The sequence below is a fragment of the Pseudophryne corroboree genome, chromosome 9 (assembly GCF_028390025.1).
Source record: "Pseudophryne corroboree isolate aPseCor3 chromosome 9, aPseCor3.hap2, whole genome shotgun sequence".
Taxonomy (NCBI): Eukaryota; Metazoa; Chordata; class Amphibia; order Anura; family Myobatrachidae; genus Pseudophryne; species Pseudophryne corroboree.
The window spans coordinates 211,830,195-211,852,510 of record NC_086452.1 but is presented as its reverse complement, the minus strand read 5'-3'; the positions used below and the strand labels follow the sequence as shown (position 1 = coordinate 211,852,510).

General features: G+C 42.9%; 1 long non-coding RNA gene across 1 annotated transcript in view; it reads right to left on the bottom strand.

Annotated features, from left to right (window-relative positions):
* The window catches only part of LOC134956899 (uncharacterized), an 86,657-nt gene extending 71,156 nt beyond the window's left edge, over positions 1 to 15,501 (bottom strand). Inside the window, exon 1 of the long non-coding RNA XR_010186274.1 lies at positions 15,116 to 15,501. This is a non-coding gene — a long non-coding RNA (uncharacterized LOC134956899). The remainder of the gene's footprint in view (positions 1 to 15,115) is intronic.
* Between the last annotated feature and the right edge of the window lie 6,815 nt (positions 15,502 to 22,316).

Sequence of the window (22,316 nt, the reverse complement as noted above, 5' to 3'; positions counted from 1 at the left end):
GAGTAATTCGTGCAGAGGTGCTGCCACATGAGCAAATTTTTCTACGAACCTCTGGTAATAGCCCACGAATCCAATAATTCGCTGTACCTCTTTATTGTGGTCGGAATTCGCCAGTCTTGTACTGCTGCAATCTTTTCTTGATCTGGTGTAATCCCCTCAGCACTCACAATGTGTCCCAAATACTGGACACTGGTTTGTAATAAATGACACTTGGAAGGTTTCACTTTGAGTCCGTACTCTGCAAGCTGCTGGAAGACATCATGTAGGTGCTGGAGATGTTCTTGATAGGATCTGGAATACACAATGATGTCATCTAAGTACAATAACACCATAACAAAGTTTTTGTGCCCTAAGCAATGTTCCATTACCCTCTGAAAAGTTCCAGGAGCATTACAAAGTCCGAAGGGCATTCTCTCAAACTCGTATAATCCCACGGGAGTCGTGAATGCTGTTTTTTCCCTGTCCTCTGGTGCCATTTGAATCTGCCAGTAGCCGCTGGTCAGATCAAGGGTGGAAAAGTAAGTGGCAAATTTCAGTGCTGTTAGGGATTCCTCGATTTGCGGTGAGGGATAGGCATCTTTATGTGTTATTTGATTCAGCTTTCTATAGTCAACACAAAAGCGAAGACTTCTGTCCTTCTTCCTAACCAGCACTTTAGGAGCTGCCCAAGAGCTATGGCTTTTACGAATAACTCCTGAGGCCTCCATTTCCTCCAACATATTACAAAGTGGCTGGTACAAAGCTGGTGCTAAGGGTCTGTATCATTCTTTAATAGGTGGTGCATTCCTGGATGGAATGTGATGTTGAACCTGGACAACCTTCCAGAAGTCGGACAAATTTTTGCTGAAGGTACCAGAATTCTCTCTTACTACTCACAACATGCCTGCTTTGAGTTCCTCTGAAGCGTTAATATCTCCAATTTGAATGTCTTACCACCTCAGAGATTTCTTCTCAACTTTCCCATTTTCATCAAGGGTTACACTCTGTGTTGTGTGACAAGTTAGCATCAATCACATCTTGAAATGTTGCCCACACCAGTGTTGCCAGAGTATTATTCTGATGCAGTCAAACACAGTGATAATGAGGATTGAGTATTCTTACAGGGACCCTTCCACCTTCCACAGTAACAAAGGCTCGAGCTACTATTATATAATTTCTGTGGGATATGGCACAAGGTTCAACAATAGCATTGTTACTTGCCCCTTGAGGCCCACACCAAGCTTTTCCCCAGACAATGGTCTCAGTATTTGGTTGCAATAATATAGGTCTCCTGTTCACTGTCTTTACTTTTCCTACCTCCCCAGCTGCATTAATGAATTGTTGCCGCCCTTGGAGGGGTCTGATGGTCTTATGTACAGCCTGCTGACAGGCAGTTGGCACATGGATTAACTCCATTCGGAGAGCCGCAATTAGTTCCTTTGAACATTTCTGTAATACAGTATGTTCATTCCCACTATGATGGGAGGCACAGTGGGATCCTCTATATTAGTGATGATACAGCCCTGTCTTGATAATTAGGCCTGACCAATTTGAAAGTCCAATTCACAATATCCATGACAGGAGATGCTCAGTCCATTACTGGCGACAAGTCATAGCCAAGCCAGTGGTGGTGATAATATTCCCAGTCTTCCCCAATACTGGGGGAAAGCATTCTGCTGAATAGTGGTAACCTGAGAACCGGTATCCAAAGTAGCTGGTACTTGGACCCTGTCAATCCAGATGTTAACAATGGGGCACTGCACTATATATCTAGGGAACCATTCTTTGGGTGTAGGACCTATTTTACTTGATCTCCCTGAGGGTTGGTCTCTGGCCCCGGAGCCTTGGCAATTAAAGGCTCCTCCTGATGGCATACCCTTTCCACGTGGCTACTCTGATTGCTTCTTCGACAGATAGGATGTACTTGGGCGTCAAATAGGTCAGTGGGTCTATGACCTCTTCCCTGTGATGGCTCCCACCAATCACTTCTTGACCCTAGGACTATCTCTTCACCAATGTGGTTCAGTTTTCTCTGATGGTGTGTGTTTTGCGAGCTTCTGTAGCTCCTGGTTCATGGCAGCCATCCCAACCATCAGCTCCTCCATTTGACCTTTTAATATGAAGATTGTATCAGAATTAGAGGTTTGAATACCCTGCAGTGTAGTTTTCTTGGAGCTTGCTACTTCTGCGGATGGACGACTAGAAGCGTCTGTTTCCCCTGATCATTCCTGATATCCGGGCATTTCAGGTAAAGACACTTCCGTAGGTTGAACTGGGCCGATCACTTTAATGGCCGCTTCTTTAATGTCCAAAAAGGAGGCCGTATTTTTCTGCATTCTTAGAAGTTTCAATTGAGTTCTGACACTCTCGCAGTTTGTGCCATCAATAAATTGACCCACTAAGGCCTCATCCACCATTCTTATCTCTGAATTGTCCACTTCTTGGATGTCACATAATGCCTACTGCAAACTCAATGTGGTCCTTCAATGACTCCCAAGACTGCTGTTTGTGTGAATAGAAGAGGGACTTTAATTCCGATATAGTACTTATATCAAAAATAGTTGCCAGGCATTGGAACACTTGATCCACAGTTTTCCGTTCCTCTAAGGACCAAGGCAACACCTCCCGCAAAGCCAATCCTTTCAATTGGCCAACTAAGCTTTCTACTTGTTGCAGATTGGCCAATGGGTAAAGTATAAACATAGCTTGTAATTTTGTTTCAAATTCCATAAATGTACTTGAATCTTTTCCCCTTGCATCTCCTCCTGAATACATGGGAAGCCACGGAGCCCTGAAATATTAAAAGAGGGTAATAGGATTCACGTTAGTGGCCGCTGGTGTGCTTGACGCACTTGTTGTGCTCGTCATACTTGTAACACTCGTTCTACTTGTTGTGCTTGTCGCCGGTGTTTGCTTATTGTCCAACATTTTATAGTTCGCTATCCTGTTCGTTTGATGCCACATTTTATGTAACAATGACATGTAATAATCACTTTTACACTTAGGTAAGTTGCAGGTATCAGGAACCGTGGGTAAGTATGACCTTGGGTTACTCAGGTAAGTACAGGACTTCATAGAAACATAGAAACATAGAAACATAGAATTTGACGGCAGATAAGAACCACTTGGCCCATCTAGTCTGCCCCTTTTTTATTTTATCCATTAGGCAATCTCAACCCTTTTTTAATCTTGATTCTTTGTAAGGATATTCATATGCCTGTCCCAAGCATGTTTAAATTGCCCTACAGTCTTAGCCTCTACCACCTCTGATGGGAGGCTATTCCACTTATCCACTACCCTTTCTGTGAAGTAGTTTTTCCTTAAATTTCCCCTGAACCTCCCCCCCTCCAGTCTCAATGTATGCCCTCGAGTTCTAATACTTCTTTTCCTTTGAAGAATGTTTCCCTCCTGAACTTTGTTAAGACCCTTTATATATTTGAAAGTTTCTATCATGTCTCCCCTTTCCCTTCTCTCCTCCAAACTATACATGTTAAGATCTTTTAGCCTTTCCGGGTAAGTTTTGTGATGTAGGCCATGCACCATTTTAGTTGCCCTTCTTTGTACACTCTCTAATGTATTTATATCCTTCTGGAGATAGGGTCTCCAGAACTGGACACAGTATTCCAGATGGGGCCTTACCAATGACCTATACAGTGGCATTATCACTTCTTTTTTCCTGCTACTGATTCCTCTCCCTATGCAACCAAGCATCTGACTTGCCTTTCTCATTGCTTTGTTGCATTGCTTTCCTGCCTTCAAGTCACTTGAAATAGTGACTCCTAAATCTCTTTCCTCCTCAGTAGTTTCCATTATAGTACCCTTGATACTATACTTAGCCTTTGGGTTTTTGAGACCCAAGTGCATGATTTTGCATTTTTTAGCATTAAACTGTAGTTGCCACGTTCTTGACCATTTCTCAAGCCTACCTAGGTCATCAATCATTTGTTTGACCCCTCCCGGTGTGTCTACCCTGTTGCATATCTTTGTATCATCTGCAAAAAGGCATATCTTCCCTTCAATACCATCTGCAATGTCACCAACAAAGATATTAAAGAGAACTGGACCAAGTACAGATCCCTGGGGTACTCCACTGGTAACATTTCCCTCCATAGATTGCACTCCATTAACTACAACTGTCTGTTTCCTATCCTGCAACCAGGTTCTTATCCATTTCACTAATTTATAATCCACCCCCAGGCTTTCAAGTTTATTTAGCAGTCTGTGATGTGGGACAGTGTCAAATGCCTTACTAAAGTCTAGATATGCTACATCTACAGCTCCCCCTTGATCTATTATTTTCATCACAGAGTCAAAAAAGTCAATAAGATTTGTTTGGCATGATCTCCCACCAGTAAATCCATGCTGTTTTGGATCCTGTAAGTTGTTTGATTTAAGATATTCCACTACTCTTTCTTTTAATAGTTTTTCCATTACTTTCCCTACTACTGATGTAAGGCTTACTGGTCTGTAGTTACTTGCTTCTTCCTTGCTTCCACTTTTGTGCAGTGGAACTACATTTGCTCTTTTCCAGTCCTCTGGAATATCACCTGTATTTAGTGACTGGTTAAATAATTCTGTTAAAGGTGTAACCAGGACATCTTTTAGCTCTTTGAGTATCCTTGGGTGTATCCCATCTGGTCCCATTGATTTATCCACTTTTAGTTTTGAAAGTTCTGTTAGGACCTTCTCCTCTGTAAATGTATTTTCATCTACCTTATTTTTATGAATGTCCTTGCAATTTAACTGTGGCCCCATCCCTTCTTCTGTAGTAAATACTGAGCAAAAATAATTATTTAGGTGATCTGCTATTGCCTTGTCTCCCTCCACCAAATGCCCACTCTCTGTCTTAAGTCTTATTATTCCTCCATTTGATTTTCTCCTTTCACTTATATACTTAAAAAAAGTTTTGCCCCCTTTATCTACTGACTGGGCCATTTTCTCCTCAGCTTCTGCCTTTGCACGTCTGATCACTTTCTTAGCATCCTTCCGTCTGTCCAGATACTCCTCTTTGTCGTTATTATTTTGAGTCTGTTTGTATTTCCTAAAAGCCATCTTTTTTGCTTTCACACTAGTTGATACTACTTTTGTGAACCACACTGGCTTCCTTTTCCTGGTGCTTTTCCTAACCATTTTGATACAAAGGTCTGTTACACTTAGTAATGCACTTTTAATTTTTTTCCACCTCTCCTGCACCCCTTCCAAGTTCCTCCAGTCTGCCAATGAATCACTTAAACATCTCCCCATTTTAGCAAAGTCTGCATTTCTAAAATCCAACACCTTTGTTTTTGTGTGAGAGGAGTTGGATCCTGTCTTTATACTAAACCATACTGCTTGATGATCACTGGATCCCAGGTGCTCACCCACATATATATCAGATATCCTTTCACCATTTGTAAGAATTAGATCTAATATTGAGTCTTTGCGAGTGGGCTCCCTCACCAATTGCTTGAGAGATGCTCCCTGTAAGGAATGTAGAAATTTGCCACTTGTAGCTGAACTTGCAAAAGACCCCTCCCAATTTACATCAGGTAAATTAAAGTCTCCCATGATTATGACTTCTCCCTTAAAAGCCATTTTAGAGATGTCCAACAATAGGTTCCTGTCCAAATCCTGCCCCTGGCCTGGTGGTCTATAGATCACCCCAATGCGAATAATGTCCTTCTTCCCAGTTTCTATGGTGACCCAAAGGGCCTCAGTTTTGGCTTCAATATTTTGTATTAAAGTGGCATTTATGCTTTTTTTCACATACTTCTAGAGCTATACCTGATTTCCTCTCACTTTGCAAAGTCTTCAAACTCCAGTCTTCACAGAGAGGTGAGGGCGATTGTCATCGTACATATTTCTCTCAAGACACAGTATATTAAATATCTGTCATCCCTGTACAAGGAACTCACTGGTGTGTCATGTAAGTAGTTGACGAGAGTTACTACAACAGAACTGAATAAATGAATACTGTAACTCAAATAAAGGAGATTTATTTTATTTGAACAACTTTGTCACTCTTCTTTACCAGCGTTCGATAGATTAAGCTAGACAAAGAGGGTTAGTACAATAACATACACCAGATTGCTGGCAAACAGTTTATCATGCAACAATATCATTAGAACAACTACATCACTTTACTAACAGGACCGTAAGGTAAGAAGTTTCCTTACAATGTCAAAACTACAGTCCAAGTACTCTTATTACCTTGTTGGTGCACATGGGGTGAAGATGTTATAGTACAAATAACTAGAGGATTGCTGTCCCAGTCTCAGTTATTAGCCTCTAGGGTGCATTAACCAGAAACAATTGAATGCTGTCCTAAATCACTGTCCCTCTTTAGGATCCTTTTAACAGTAACAATGTTTCACAATTGGTTCAATGTAGCAACTTTGTAATCCTGCTCTAGTTCTATCTGGCCTCTGATAGAGCAAAAGAGAGATATACAATTAGTAGATTCCTAGCTGGCAGAGATGCAATTAGTAGCTTCATGGCTGGCAACGAGGCAGTTAGTAGATTCCTGCCTGGCAGCAATGTAATTAGTAGATTTCTAGCTGCTACTCAAACACTGTAGATTTTCATGTTAAAGATCATCTATATAGGCAATATTTGGCTATTTATGTGGACACAGAGCGTTAGGGGTTCAATAGCCACTATGGCGGTTCTGTCCTCTCTGACGGGCTCCTAAGTAGACTTACTAAGCATTATGACTGTGGTGTCCACCGAGCCTGGGATTTTTCTGACATAATGGGAGTTCAGTGCTATAATTTATATACAGTCCCTAGGATACAGATATTGATAGTCGCAATGTATTTAATGTGGTTCTGTTGCCCTAATGCTGGTGGTAAGACTATGAGAAAGCACTGCAGCTTTCCTGACCGAGCTGCTGCTGCTGCCGTACCTTACATGGAGCTGTCACTCACGATTTAAGGCCTCCTCTTCCTGATGCCTTGTCCAAGGCAGTGCCTCCTACGATCTGCCCCAAAGGAGGTACGGATTCTGCTACCGCCACCCACATCCGGACTACACAGTGCCCCGGGCCGCCTCCTCTGATCCGCACCAAAGGAGGTACGGATCTCACTGCCGCCACCCACAGCTGGGTGATAAGGTCCCGCTGCCGCCTCCCACAGCTGAGCCGCACCATGTCCAGATGTCTCCACTGAAGCTCCACTTCTCACTTCACTGAAGCTACCGGGAATCTCCGCCAGTGTCTCTCCCTGGAGCAAACTACTGAAACCAGGTGTGTCGCACTTTTTGGAAAACGATCACTGGCTGTGCGCAACTCCTTCTCTGTCTCTCAGCCCCAGGCATGACCAACGTTCTTTTTGTTTTCACCTTTTATTTTCTCTCCTCAGTTGCCTGGATCTGTCCCGCCAGCCAATAACTGCATAAGCTGACTTGCATCCTCCAGTCCCACATTAATTAACCCTTTTTCCAAGGTATGGACTCCTCTCACTATACCCACAGTCCCTGCAACATGGCTACGTGGGTCGGTCCAACTCCCCTACGTGAGTGGTATATTTATTAACCTCCATGAAAGCAACTATAGTCTTATTTTAATATCCCTCTATGAGGGCTTTTGTACATATATGAACTTTTAGTTTTACTTATTTGTACTTGAACACAACACATAGAAAAACTATATAATTATATCTTGTACAGTCCACCTCCTACACAGTGGACTTAGCAGAGTATTATATTATATCTGCCCCCACCCCCCACCTCCCTGCAGTGCACATGGTTTTGACCAACTGCTAACAAATTTGCTGCTGCGGCCAATTAGGGCCAATATCTGAAATAAAAACATAATCTAATTGATCAACTTATTATGGTAAAGGAAACATAATTTGTAGGACAAACAACAAATCAGCATAATTACATGAACAATATGATATGAAACCCACATATAAAAACAGTTAAAAACTAATAATAATAATATTGTAAAAAAGATAAAAATAAGACAAAATAACACCACAAAAATAAAACCCTCTATTGGTCTACAAGAACCATTTAAGCTCAAAATCAATATTAAGGCCATGTGGATGCAGTGTATTGCATTCATAAATACACTGCATCTCACTTTTGGCAAGAGCTGTATCAATGTCTCTCTGTCGATTATTGCACCTAACCAATTTAATTCCTACAAATCTAACAATCTCTGAAGTTGAACATTTATGGTGAGTTTTAAAATGGCTGGATCAGTGCGCTGACAGTCATCCGTGTCCCGGAAATAATAATATATGCATTCATTAAACATCCTGTCGCAGGCCCCCTTGGACCCTCTGTAGAACAAGAAAACATATTGATGACATAGTTTAAAATATATATGTTTATATAGCAGTTCAAGTCAATGACTATCTGTACCAAGTTGATTTATTTACATAAATAACATTACCACTGAGAAAAATCACAGAGTAACTTTTTGTAAATTCTGTTTTTTGGTTTATTTTTGAGCTAACTCCAAACCATCGGATTTATAAAGATATAAAAAAAGTATTAAAGCATTTTTAAACTCAGTGTACAAATATTAACCTGTATTAAAACCCGCTAGAAAAACTGCCCCACAAAACAGATGGTTGTGTTAGACCAGAGGTCCTCAAACTCGGTCCTCGGGGGCCCACACAGTGCATGTTTTGCAGGTAACCCAGCAGGTGCACAGGTGTATTAATTACTCACTGACACATTTTAAAAGGTCCACAGGTGGAGCTAATTATTTCACTTGCGATTCTGTGAGGAGACCTGCAAAACATGCACTGTGTGGGCCCCCGAGGACCGAGTTTGAGGACCTCTGTGTTAGACGAGAGAGCACTATCTACTGCTATGTTGCTTGATACAATGTAAAAAAATCAAATAAAAAGTGTTTGAAAATACCACCCCTAACAGATTGGGATTGATGGTAGCAGATTTGCAATTTGGCTTATGCAGCATTCAAGTTAGGTTTTTTTTAAACCACCGCACTTCACTGGCTATTTGAGTTCTAACCCCTTTCAACCTCTGGATAATAAATTTGTTAGTTTGGAAGGCAAGATTTATGGTGATTTGCTGCAATCTCAAACCCATCCAAATTGACCTTTGATAAATTGACCTCTATTTGTATTTCTAATTATTAGGACAGATCTCACTGTCAGCTTTTGCTATACATATGGCATCTATTGTAATAACACAATCCTTTAGGAATGCTATGCTTTTTTCACATTACACATCATCATCATCATCCAGTAATGCATACATAAGTGCTTTCCATCTGAGCCCTCTAATTTTTCCTTTGCTTCCTACAAGCTGGAGCCACATAAGCCTGTAAGACTATGTGTTGGCTGTAAATCCAGAAACTGGACATTGTGAGATTGCTTATAATTAGGTTGGGGTGATAGTGCATGTTATTTGCAATAACCAGCAGCTGGGAACTTTGGCACAGAGTGGAGTAGACAAAGTATGCTAAGCTGAGTATTTCGGAGCACATACTGTACTGACCATCTCGTAATACTATTAACAATGCAAGAGAAGTGCCAAATGGATTTAAGGAGCAACATAAGCAATGCGTTATATTAGTAGTATTTTTTCTCAGTATGCAGAAAGTCTTTTACTGTAGTTGGAGAGTAAATTAGCCACAAGGATTGATCGGAGACTAATACAGCATGTGCTACCCAGGAAGGCTATTTTGTTTGTGTTGCTTGCACCACATAGATGTATGAGCAAAAAATCAGTGCTAAAATCCTTCATATAATTACCCGCCAGGACAGAACTTTGTGCTCGAGTCTCCTTTTCAGTTGTGGAAGGATATGATTGCATGGTGATTGACAGGTGATGGGCATCCGGGAGTGGCAATGCAGCATTGTGGGGGAGGTGAGAGCAGGAAACACAGACGTGTCATGGCGTTTTTTTGGAGCAGCCTGATATTGTCGCATGTGGTTAAATTCGTATTTGAATTGTAATGGCATTGCGGGGCAAGCCACACATGCAGATCGGCCCCCAGCATGTAAGTAGTATGGTCTCAGATTTTGCTGTGATAGCAAAATCTGCGATAAACTCGGAATGACCCTCACTGACCAGTGTTAAGAACTGGAGCAGAAGACCCTATTTCTAGAGTGTATTTCAATGACACTATGTAATGGATAAGCGCTAAATATACTTCTCTTAATCCTTCCTTCCCACTACAGTTTTCAATAGTTGAGTGACTCAATAAGGGCTAATTCAGAGTGGTTGGAGAAGCTATCACAGCTGCTTACAGGGAAGCAGCAGCGATAGCTCTTATATGGTAATGCAGCAGGAGGTGGCCCTGTGTCTCAGGATGCTGTATTGTATATTCCCCGGCACCATCGATTTGCTGCATAACCCCTGGGGTCGTGTAAGCCTGTTGCTGCAATACCTACCAAGAGGCCAGGGAACCTCCATAATCGATACTTTGTAGAAAAAAAGTAGCTCCAACCACATCTGAATTACACCCAATGTCTTTTCTCATATAATTTTATGCCCTAAGCAGCATGACTATACTGAGCCACTGGTTCTTATCCATTATAGCTTTGCCCCTGAAAGAACTTGAATCACCCTACTGTACAGAAGCTATTGTCTGTAATTTCTATCCTTAAAAAATAAACATAAATAAATGAATAAAGTACAAGTTCTACACATATACAGTGTATATGGGAATATTTATTTATTTTTTTAAATACTGATTTATTCTTAAATTATTTAATTTTGGCCTCCAAGATGATTCAAGCTACTTTCCCCTTTCCCCTCATACACTTCTAAGAACTTTCCGCCATCAACCCCATGTATTTCAAGTCCTATCACTCATGTAATCAACATATGGTATTTCTCCCTGTCCAGCCTAATATATTATTCCATGGCCAGTAAATTCATTAAACAGACAGACTTCAGGTTTGGAAAAGGAATAGTACTAAGATGGCAGGACTTAAAAGGAAGTTAGATTTCTCCAAAGAGCTATGAAATCTCTTTTGTACAAATGTTCCAGAGTTTCAAAGTTCAAAAAACATATTTACTTGTACTGCTCATCCCTACATTTGCAGATGGTGCAAAAAATGGTAGAAGTTTAAATATTGTTTTTGAAAAATATTTTTAAATATTTTATATAAAAAATACATACTTAGGGGGTGTTTTGTACCCAATCCCATGTCCTTGAGCCCCCATTGTAAAATACTTCCCTCCCCCAAGTAAAAACAGCCCCCCCAGTGGCATTATCACTTCCTCTGGTAATAGATCCCTGGGGCACAGCCCCCACTCTCACCCCCAATGTCAATGGGCCCTCACTATTTAGTGACCCCCTCCCCCTATGTCATATAGTTATTTTATTTTTTAAATATATACCCCCAGGCTAAACAAACTGAGGCATCATACACCCCCCCACACATCCCAGTGCCAAAAGATACCCCCCCATTAACCCCCTTTGTGATAGTCCCCCACCTCTTTACAGAGTACAGTGGGGCATGGGTGACAGTAAGGGGGAGATGTGCACCGGAAATTTTTCGGGTTTTGGTTTTGGATTCGGTTCCGCGGCCGTGTTTTGGATTCGGACGCGTTTTGGCAAAACCTCCCTGAAATTTTTTTGTCGGATTCAGGTGTGTTTTGGATTTGGGTGTTTTTTTTTTCAAACCCCCTTAAAAACAGCTTAAATCATAGAATTTGGGGGTAATTTTGATCCTATAGTATTATTAACCTCAATAACCATAATTTCCACTCATTTCCAGTCTATTCTGAACACTGAACACCTCACAATATTATTTTTAGTCCTAAAATTTGCACCGAGGTCGCTGGATAACTAAGCTAAGCGACCCAAGAGGGCAGCACAAACACCTGGCCCATCTAGGAGTGACACTGCAGTGTCAGACAGGATGGCACTTCAAAAAAATTGGCCCCAAACAGCACATGATGCAAAGAAAAGAGAAAAAGAGGTGCACTGTGGTCACTGGATGGCTAAGCTAAGCGACACAAACACCTCAATATCACAGGAATTATTCGTTCTAATCAATGGTATTATTGGCCCAAATCACAGGAAGAAAATGACAAAATCACAGGAATTATTTGTTCTAATCAATGGTATTATTGGTCCAAATCACTGGAAGAAAATGACAAAATCACTGGAATTATTAATTCTAATTAATGGTATTATTGGTCCAAATCACTGGAAGAAAATGACAAAATCACAGGAATTATTCGTTCTAATCAATGGTATTATTAGTCCAAATCACTGGAAGAAAATGACAAAATCACTGGAACCATTTGGCAAGATCACTGTAATTAATAATTAATTATAAATCACTGATATTAATTGGTAAAATCTCGCTATCGCCTGCCTAGTGAAATGGAATCTAGATGGGATTTTGTACCAGGGACACAATAACTTCATCAATTGTCCAAATCCCAATGCACTAATGTCGGATAACGGGCGCACGTCTAACAGCGCACTGATTATACTGAGAACTGATTATACTGATCAATCACTGATTATACTGAGCACTGATTTAACTGAGCACTGATGATACTACAGAGAACTGACACTGAGCAGCGAGAACAGCACTAGACTATTGTACTGTAGTATACTGGTCACCACAATGCTGCACTGTACTACTATATATACTGCTCACAACAATGCAGCACAGATATGGATACTTGCAGTGACACGGAGCTGCAAGATACAGCAATGGCCTACTGTACTGTACAACTATATACTGTTGGTCACCAAAATGCTGCACTGTACTACTATATATACTGCTCACAAAAATGCAGCACAGATATGGAATGGATACTTGCAGTGACACGGAGCTGCAAGATACAGCAATGGCCTACTGTACTGTACAACTACATACTGTTGGTCACCAAAATGCTGCACTGTACTACTATATATACTACTCACAAAAATGCAGCACAGATATGGAATGGATACTTGCAGTGACACGGAGCTGCAAGATACAGCAATGGCCTACTGTACTGTACAACTATATACTGTTGGTCACCAAAATGCAGCACACTGAGCACAGATATTTGCAGCACACTGAGCACAGATATGGAGCTTTTCAGGCAGAGAACATAGATATTTGCAGCACACTGAGCACAGATATTTGCAGCACACTGAGCACATATATTTTCAGCACACTGAGCACAGATATGGAGCTTTTCAGGCAGAGAACATAGATATTTGCAGCACACTGAGCACAGATATTTGCAGCACACTGAGCACAGATGTGGAGCTTTTCAGGCAGAGAACGTAGATATTTGCAGCACACTGAGCACAGATATTTGCAGCACACTGAGCACAGATATTTGCAGCACACTGAGCACAGATATGGAGCTTTTCAGGCAGAGAACGTAGCCACGTCCTCTCCGTTCAATCTCCAATGCACGAGTGAAAATGGCGGCGACGCGCAGCTCTTTATATAGAATACGAATCTCGCGAGAATCCAACAGCGGGATGATGACATTCGGGCGCGTTCGGGTTAACCGAGCAAGGCGGGAAGATCCGAGGCTGCTTCAGACCCGTTTAAAATAGGTGAAGTTCGGGGGGGTTCGGATCTCAATGAACTGAACCCGCTCATCTCTAGTTGGGAGGGAACTATGTTCCCCTTCTCGCATGTTTAGTTCTGGCACATATGCCTCAAAATGCTGCTCGCAAGACATTCTTCGGCATGATTTGTGGAGGGATGTTGGTAGTCAGAGACCACTGCATAACTCCCAGGGGGGCACTGCAGAAGGAGGCAGTCCATTCTGTTCTTGTGCAGAATGGATTTCCTCCATATAGAGGGGGACACAGTGGGGCAGCACCATCATATGTGATATGACCAGTCCAGGTAATGCACTCCTGGCCGTGGTCATATCACATATGAGAATGCCAGTTGAGTGGTTAATGTAATATCTCTACACCTACTTTTTAACAATTTGAAAGATTTTAATTTCAGGTGCCCTTTTGTAAACTTTCTGCCCCCCCCCTAGACCAACTTTAGTACATGTTGTAGTACTATCGTGACTGACAGCAGACACAATGCTAGTACTTGGTTTGCTGCTCTTGCTCTTCTATCAACTGATAGTGATCCATATCGATTCAGTAGTTATATTTCTGCTGCCCCTGTATTAAGACCTCTGGGCTGCACTGTGGGCAGTGACAAGAAAAAACCCACCAATGTGCACAATGCACCAAGGGTTAATATTGCCCCTCTATGTATTAGGACCTATGTGCTGTGCGCCAAGGTGCTGCAGTTAAGTTACAGCACCAGCGTGACACACTTAGCACAACTGCAAGTAATAATAGATGAGATGTTCCTTCCTGGACTATTAAAATAAAAAAATAATGCTTAAATTATCCATCTAGCTTAGTCAGTACTATTAACTAGGGAAAAGTGAGTGCCTGTCAAGCAGTGTCCTGACTCTCCCCAGTGATAGTAACTAGGACCATGTGGGTGCCCTTCAAGCAGTGTCCTGAGTCTCCTGACTCTTATGTGGGTGTCTGTCAAACAGTGCCCTAACTCTCCCCTCCGGCATTCCTGTGAGAAATGACACCCAAATCGCAGCGGGAGGGAGTTATATTGAATCCAATGCACACAAGATCTGATGCTGGGATGATGAAGTGTTGCCTAAATTTGGATTCCAAGACTGGTAGGAAAACCGTAGTCACAGCTCGGATTCCCTCGGTTGCCTGAAGTTTGGGCGAACATGGTTCTCTGAGAACCAAGTCTGATTATCTCTAATATATATATACAGTATAAAGGGCTGCCATCAGAAATTGTTGTGCCGGGACTGACAAAATCCACTCCTCTCCAGTAGCAAAAAAAATATAAAATGCACACATACAGGAAGGACACCAAAACATACACGCAGGCTGACGCAGGAAAGACACCAAATGCACACACAGGCCACCACAGGAAAGTCGCCAAATGCACACATAGGACCCTGCAGGAAAGTCTCCAAATGTACACACAGGGCCCCGTAGAAAAGACATCAAATGTATACACAAGCTCTGCAGGAAATGCACCAAATGCACAAACAGGCCACCACAGGAAAGAAACACAAATTAGTCCCCACATGAAAAAAACAAATATATAGCCTTTGCATGACAAAAAAAGACACAACCATTATCCCCAATATGATAAAAAAAAACATAAAAATAAAATAAAAACTTACAATTAATATAAATGATTACACTTACTATCTCTTCTTCAATCTGTGGGCTGTGTTGGGCTGCTGTGACATCCTCCATGTGGCTGCTATACATTAGTAACTGGTGGGTAGCCCCCACAGTGGTTTCCCAAATTCTGTCACAAATTTACAGTGCTCTCCAGTTGATTCCACTGGAACAGAGTGACAAACTGCATATGCAGCTGTTCCTGTCTTCTGACTTCTCTGCTCCTGTGAACAGCTTCAGCTGCAGGCTGTCAGAATTAGAGATATACATGTATATGTATACATGTTACTTTCAATAAGCAGAGTGCACTTTCCAGGGACTTGGCAGACATTGAACTTTATTTATTCTTCTCATCATATGGTCATAGCTGACTGGTTCACGTTTCGACCACAAAATGTGATCTTCCTCAAGACACCACCTATACCAGACACAAGACAAACATGTAATCTATTCACGTGGTGGCAGCACGGCAATAGGCAGGCTGTTTTATCAGGTAGCTGCTAAAGGGGCAGGGCGGTGCCCTGCTAAAACAGCCTAGTGTGAAGACTACTACTGTGTGGAGCAATGATACAGATTGGCAAATCACAGCAATGCCATAATAATGCGTCTGTTGACTTTGGTCCCTTTCTGGACCATTCTAAGACCTTCCAACATGTGTATGTATGTGCATGTATAAATGTATATGTGAATTATGTATATATATTATTTTTCTCTTGGGAAACATGCACGATTTTGCAGCCAGAGAGTAAGTGCAGCACAACCTTCTTTGCAGTTATATGCATTGGTCAGTCTGTTGCCCCAGCTTTCAGGAGTTCTGACTGCTTCTCATAATGACGACATGCCAATATTGTGTCAGCCAGTTAATGGGAATTAGATTGAGAGAGCAGTTGTGCAGTTTATCACACCTGTTTTACATTTATACGAGCCTGTGCTGTGGACATGAAACTCTGCAGTCAATTTGCACTGTAATCTACCTATGAGCCTTTCGCCTTACCTCTACTATTCCCTGAAGCTCTATTTGGAAAAACACATTTTTTTGTGTTAATGTCACCATTCCATAAACCTTTTTTTATGCTGTTCTCAGTGACAAACCCAAGCAAGATACTTTTCCTGTATGTAAAGTAGAGATGAGCGCCGGAAATTTTTCGGGTTTTGTGTTTTGGTTTTGGGTTCGGTTCCGCGGCCGTGTTTTGGGTTCGACCGCGTTTTGGCAAAACCTCACCGAATTTTTTTTGTCGGATTCGGGTGTGTTTTGGATTCGGGTGTTTTTTTAAAAAAACCCTAAAAAACAGCTTAAATCATAGAATTTGGGGGTAATTTTGATCCCAAAGTATTATTAACCTCAAAAAACATAATTTACACTCATTTTCAGCCTATTCTGAACACATCACACCTCACAATATTATTTTTAGTCCTAAAATTTGCACCGAGGTCGCTGTGTGAGTAAGATAAGCGACCCTAGTGGCCGACACAAACACCGGGCCCATCTAGGAGTGGCACTGCAGTGTCACGCAGGATGGCCCTTCCAAAAAACCCTCCCCAAACAGCACATGACGCAAAGAAAAAAAGAGGCGCAATGAGGTAGCTGACTGTGTGAGTAAGATTAGCGACCCTAGTGGCCGACACAAACACCGGGCACATCTAGGAGTGGCACTGCAGTGTCACGCAGGATGTCCCTTCCAAAAAACCCTCCCCAAACAGCACATGACGCAAAGAAAAAAAGAGGCGCAATGAGGTAGCTGTGTGAGTAAGATTAGCGACCCTAGTGGCCGACACAAACACCGGGCCCATCTAGGAGTGGCACTGCAGTGTCACGCAGGATGTCCCTTCCAAAAAACCCTCCCCAATCAGCACATGATGCAAAGAAAAAGAAAAGAAAAAAGAGGTGCAAGATGGAATTATCCTTGGGCCCTCCCACCCACCCTTATGTTGTATAAACAAAACAGGACATGCACACTTTAACCAACCCATCATTTCAGTGACAGGGTCTGCCACACGACTGTGACTGATATGACGGGTTGGTTTGGACCCCCCCCAAAAAAGAAGCAATTAATCTCTCCTTGCACAAACTGGCTCTACAGAGGCAAGATGTCCACCTCATCTTCACCCTCCGATATATCACCGTGTACATCCCCCTCCTCACAGATTATCAATTCGTCCCCACTGGAATCCACCATCTCAGCTCCCTGTGTACTTTGTGGAGGCAATTGCTGCTGGTCAATGTCTCCGCGGAGGAATTGATTATAATTCATTTTAATGAACATCATCTTCTCCACATTTTCTGGATGTAACCTCGTACGCCGATTGCTGACAAGGTGAGCGGCGGCACTAAACACTCTTTCGGAGTACACACTTGTGGGAGGGCAACTTAGGTAGAATAAAGCCAGTTTGTGCAAGGGCCTCCAAATTGCCTCTTTTTCCTGCCAGTATAAGTACGGACTGTGTGACGTGCCTACTTGGATGCGGTCACTCATATAATCCTCCACCATTCTATCAATGTTGAGAGAATCATATGCAGTGACAGTAGACGACATGTCCGTAATCGTTGTCAGGTCCTTCAGTCCGGACCAGATGTCAGCATCAGCAGTCGCTCCAGACTGCCCTGCATCACCGCCAGCGGGTGGGCTCGGAATTCTGAGCCTTTTCCTCGCACCCCCAGTTGCGGGAGAATGTGAAGGAGGAGATGTTGACAGGTCGCGTTCCGCTTGACTTGACAATTTTGTCACCAGCAGGTCTTTCAACCCCAGCAGACCTGTGTCTGCCGGAAAGAGAGATCCAAGGTAGGCTTTAAATCTAGGATCGAGCACGGTGGCCAAAATGTAGTGCTCTGATTTCAACAGATTGACCACCCGTGAATCCTTGTTAAGCGAATTAAGGGCTGCATCCACAAGTCCCACATGCCTAGCGGAATCGCTCCGTGTTAGCTCCTTCTTCAATGCCTCCAGCTTCTTCTGCAAAAGCCTGATGAGGGGAATGACCTGACTCAGGCTGGCAGTGTCTGAACTGACTTCACGTGTGGCAAGTTCAAAGGGCATCAGAACCTTGCACAACGTTGAAATCATTCTCCACTGCACTTGAGACAGGTGCATTCCATCTCCTATATCGTGCTCAATTGTATAGGCTTGAATGGCCTTTTGCTGCTCCTCCAACCTCTGAAGCATATAGAGGGTTGAATTCCACCTCGTTACCACTTCTTGCTTCAGATGATGGCAGGGCAGGTTCAGTAGTTTTTGGTGGTGCTCCAGTCTTCTGTACGTGGTGCCTGTACGCCGAAAGTGTCCCGCAATTTTTCTGGCCACCGACAGCATCTCTTGCACGCCCCTGTCGTTTTTTAAAAAATTCTGCACCACCAAATTCAAGGTATGTGCAAAACATGGGACGTGCTGGAATTTGCCCATATTTAATGCACACACAATATTGCTGGCGTTGTCCGATGCCACAAATCCACAGGAGAGTCCAATTGGGGTAAGCCATTCCGCGATGATCTTCCTCAGTTGCCGTAAGAGGTTTTCAGCTGTGTGCGTATTCTGGAAAGCGGTGATACAAAGCGTAGCCTGCCTAGGAAAGAGTTGGCGTTTGCGAGATGCTGCTACTGGTGCCGCCGCTGCTGTTCTTGCGGCGGGAGTCCATACATCTACCCAGTGGGCTGTCACAGTCATATAGTCCTGACCCTGCCCTGCTCCACTTGTCCACATGTCCGTGGTTAAGTGGACATTGGGTACAACTGCATTTTTTAGGAGACTGGTGAGTCTTTTTCTGACGTCCGTGTACATTCTCGGTATCGCCTGCCTAGAGAAGTGGAACCTAGATGGTATTTGGTAACGGGGGCACACTGCCTCAATAAATTGTCTAGTTCCCTGTGAACTAACGGCGGATACCGGACGCACGTCTAACACCAACATAGTTGTCAAGGACTCAGTTATCCGCTTTGCAGTAGGATGACTGCTGTGATATTTCATCTTCCTCGCAAAGGACTGTTGAACAGTCAATTGCTTACTGGAAGTAGTACAAGTGGGCTTACGACTTCCCCTCTGGGATGACCATCGACTCCCAGCGGCAACAACAGCAGCGCCAGCAGCAGTAGGCGTTACACGCAAGGATGCATCGGAGGAATCCCAGGCAGGAGAGGACTCGTCAGACTTGCCAGTGACATGGCCTGCAGGACTATTGGCATTCCTGGGGAAGGAGGAAATTGACACTGAGGGAGTTGGTGGGGTGGTTTGCGTGAGCTTGGTTACAAGAGGAAGGGATTTACTGGTCAGTGGACTGCTTCCGCTGTCACCCAAAGTTTTTGAACTTGTCACTGACTTATTATGAATGCGCTGCAGGTGACGTATAAGGGAGGATGTTCCGAGGTGGTTAACGTCCTTACCCCTACTTATTACAGCTTGACAAAGGGAACACACGGCTTGACACCTGTTGTCCGCATTTCTGGTGAAATACCTCCACACCGAAGAGCTGATTTTTTTGGTATTTTCACCTGGCATGTCAACGGCCATATTCCTCCCACGGACAACAGGTGTCTCCCCGGGTGCCTGACTTAAACAAACCACCTCACCATCAGAATCCTCCTGGTCAATTTCCTCCCCAGCGCCAGCAACACCCATATCCTCCTCATCCTGGTGTACTTCAACACTGACATCTTCAATCTGACTATCAGGAACTGGACTGCGGGTGCTCCTTCCAGCACTTGCAGGGGGCATGCAAATAGTGGAAGGCGCATGCTCTTCACGTCCAGTGTTGGGAAGGTCAGGCATCGCAAACGACACAATTGGACTCTCCTTGTGGATTTGGGATTTCAAAGAACGCACAGTTCTTTGCGGTGCTTTTGCCAGCTTGAGTCTTTTCAGTTTTCTAGCGAGAGGCTGAGTGCTTCCATCCTCATGTGAAGCTGAACCACTAGCCATGAACATAGGCCAGGGCCTCAGCCGTTCCTTGCCACTCCGTGTGGTAAATGGCATATTGGCAAGTTTACGCTTCTCCTCCGACAATTTTATTTTAGGTTTTGGAGTCCTTTTTTTTCTGATATTTGGTGTTTTGGATTTGACATGCTCTGTACTATGACATTGGGCATCGGCCTTGGCAGACGACGTTGCTGGCATTTCATCGTCTCGGCCATGACTAGTGGCAGCAGCTTCAGCACGAGGTGGAAGTGGATCTTGATCTTTCCCTAATTTTGGAACCTCAACTTTTTTGTTCTCCATATTTTATAGGCAGAACTAAAAGGCACCTCAGGTAAACAATGGAGATGGATGGATTGGATACTAGTATACAATTATGGACGGACTGCCACGGTTAGGTGGTATAAAAAAACCACGGTTAGGTGGTATATATTATAATAATAATACAATTATGGATGGACGGACTGCCTGCCGACTGCCGACACAGAGGTAGCCACAGCCGTGAACTACCGCACTGTACACTGGTTGATAAAGAGATAGTAGTATACTCGTAACAACTAGTATGACACTATGACGACGGTATAAAGAATGAAAAAAAAACCACGGTTAGGTGGTATATATTATAATAATAATACAATTATGGATGGACGGACTGCCTGCCGACTGCCGACACAGAGGTAGCCACAGCCGTGAACTACCGCACTGTACACTGGTTGATAAAGAGATAGTAGTATACTCGTAACAACTAGTATGACACTATGACGACGGTATAAAGAATGAAAAAAAAACCACGGTTAGGTGGTATATATTATAATAATAATACAATTATGGATGGACGGACTGCCTGCCGACTGCCGACACAGAGGTAGCCACAGCCGTGAACTACCGCACTGTACACTGGTTGATAAAGAGATAGTAGTATACTCGTAACAATTAGGATGACACTATGACGGTATAAAGAATGAAAAAAAAAACACGGTTAGGTGGTAGGTATATAATAATAAATAATACAATTCTGGTCGGACGGACTGCCTGCCGTGTGCCGACACAGAGGTAGCCACAGCCGTGAACTACCGCACTGTACACTGGTTGATAAAGAGATAGTAGTATACTCGTAACAACTAGTATGACACTATGACGACGGTATAAAGAATGAAAAAAAAACCACAGTTAGGTGGTATATATTATAATAATAATACAATTATGGATGGACGGACTGCCTGCCGACTGCCGACACAGAGATAGCCACAGCCGTGAACTACCGCACTGTACACTGGTTGATAAAGAGATAGTAGTATACTCGTAACAACTAGTATGACACTATGACGGTATAAAGAATGAAAAAAAAACCACGGTTAGGTGGTATATATTATAATAATAATACAATTATGGATGGACGGACTGCCTGCCGACTGCCGACACAGAGGTAGCCACAGCCGTGAACTACCGCACTGTACACTGGTTGATAAAGAGATAGTAGTATACTCGTAACAATTAGGATGACACTATGACGGTATAAAGAATGAAAAAAAAACCACGGTTAGGTGGTAGGTATATAATAATAAATAATACAATTCTGGTCGGACGGACTGCCTGCCGTGTGCCGACACAGAGGTAGCCACAGCCGTGAACTACCGCACTGTACACTGGTTGATAAAGAGATAGTAGTATACTCGTAACAATTAGGATGACACTATGACGGTATAAAGAATGAAAAAAAAACCACGGTTAGGTGGTAGGTATATAATAATAAATAATACAATTCTGGTCGGACGGACTGCCTGCCGTGTGCCGACACAGAGGTAGCCACAGCCGTGAACTACCGCACTGTACACTGGTTGATAAAGAGATAGTAGTATACTCGTAACAATTAGGATGACACTATGACGGTATAAAGAATGAAAAAAAAACCACGGTTAGGTGGTAGGTATATAATAATAAATAATACAATTCTGGTCGGACGGACTGCCTGCCGTGTGCCGACACAGAGGTAGCCACAGCCGTGAACTACCGCACTGTACACTGGTTGATAAAGAGATAGTAGTATACTCGTAACAATTAGGATGACACTATGACGGTATAAAGAATGAAAAAAAAACCACGGTTAGGTGGTAGGTATATAATAATAAATAATACAATTCTGGTCGGACGGACTGCCTGCCGTGTGCCGACACAGAGGTAGCCACAGCCGTGAACTACCGCACTGTACACTGGTTGATAAAGAGATAGTAGTATACTCGTAACAATTAGGATGACACTATGACGGTATAAAGAATGAAAAAAAAACCACGGTTAGGTGGTAGGTATATAATAATAAATAATAC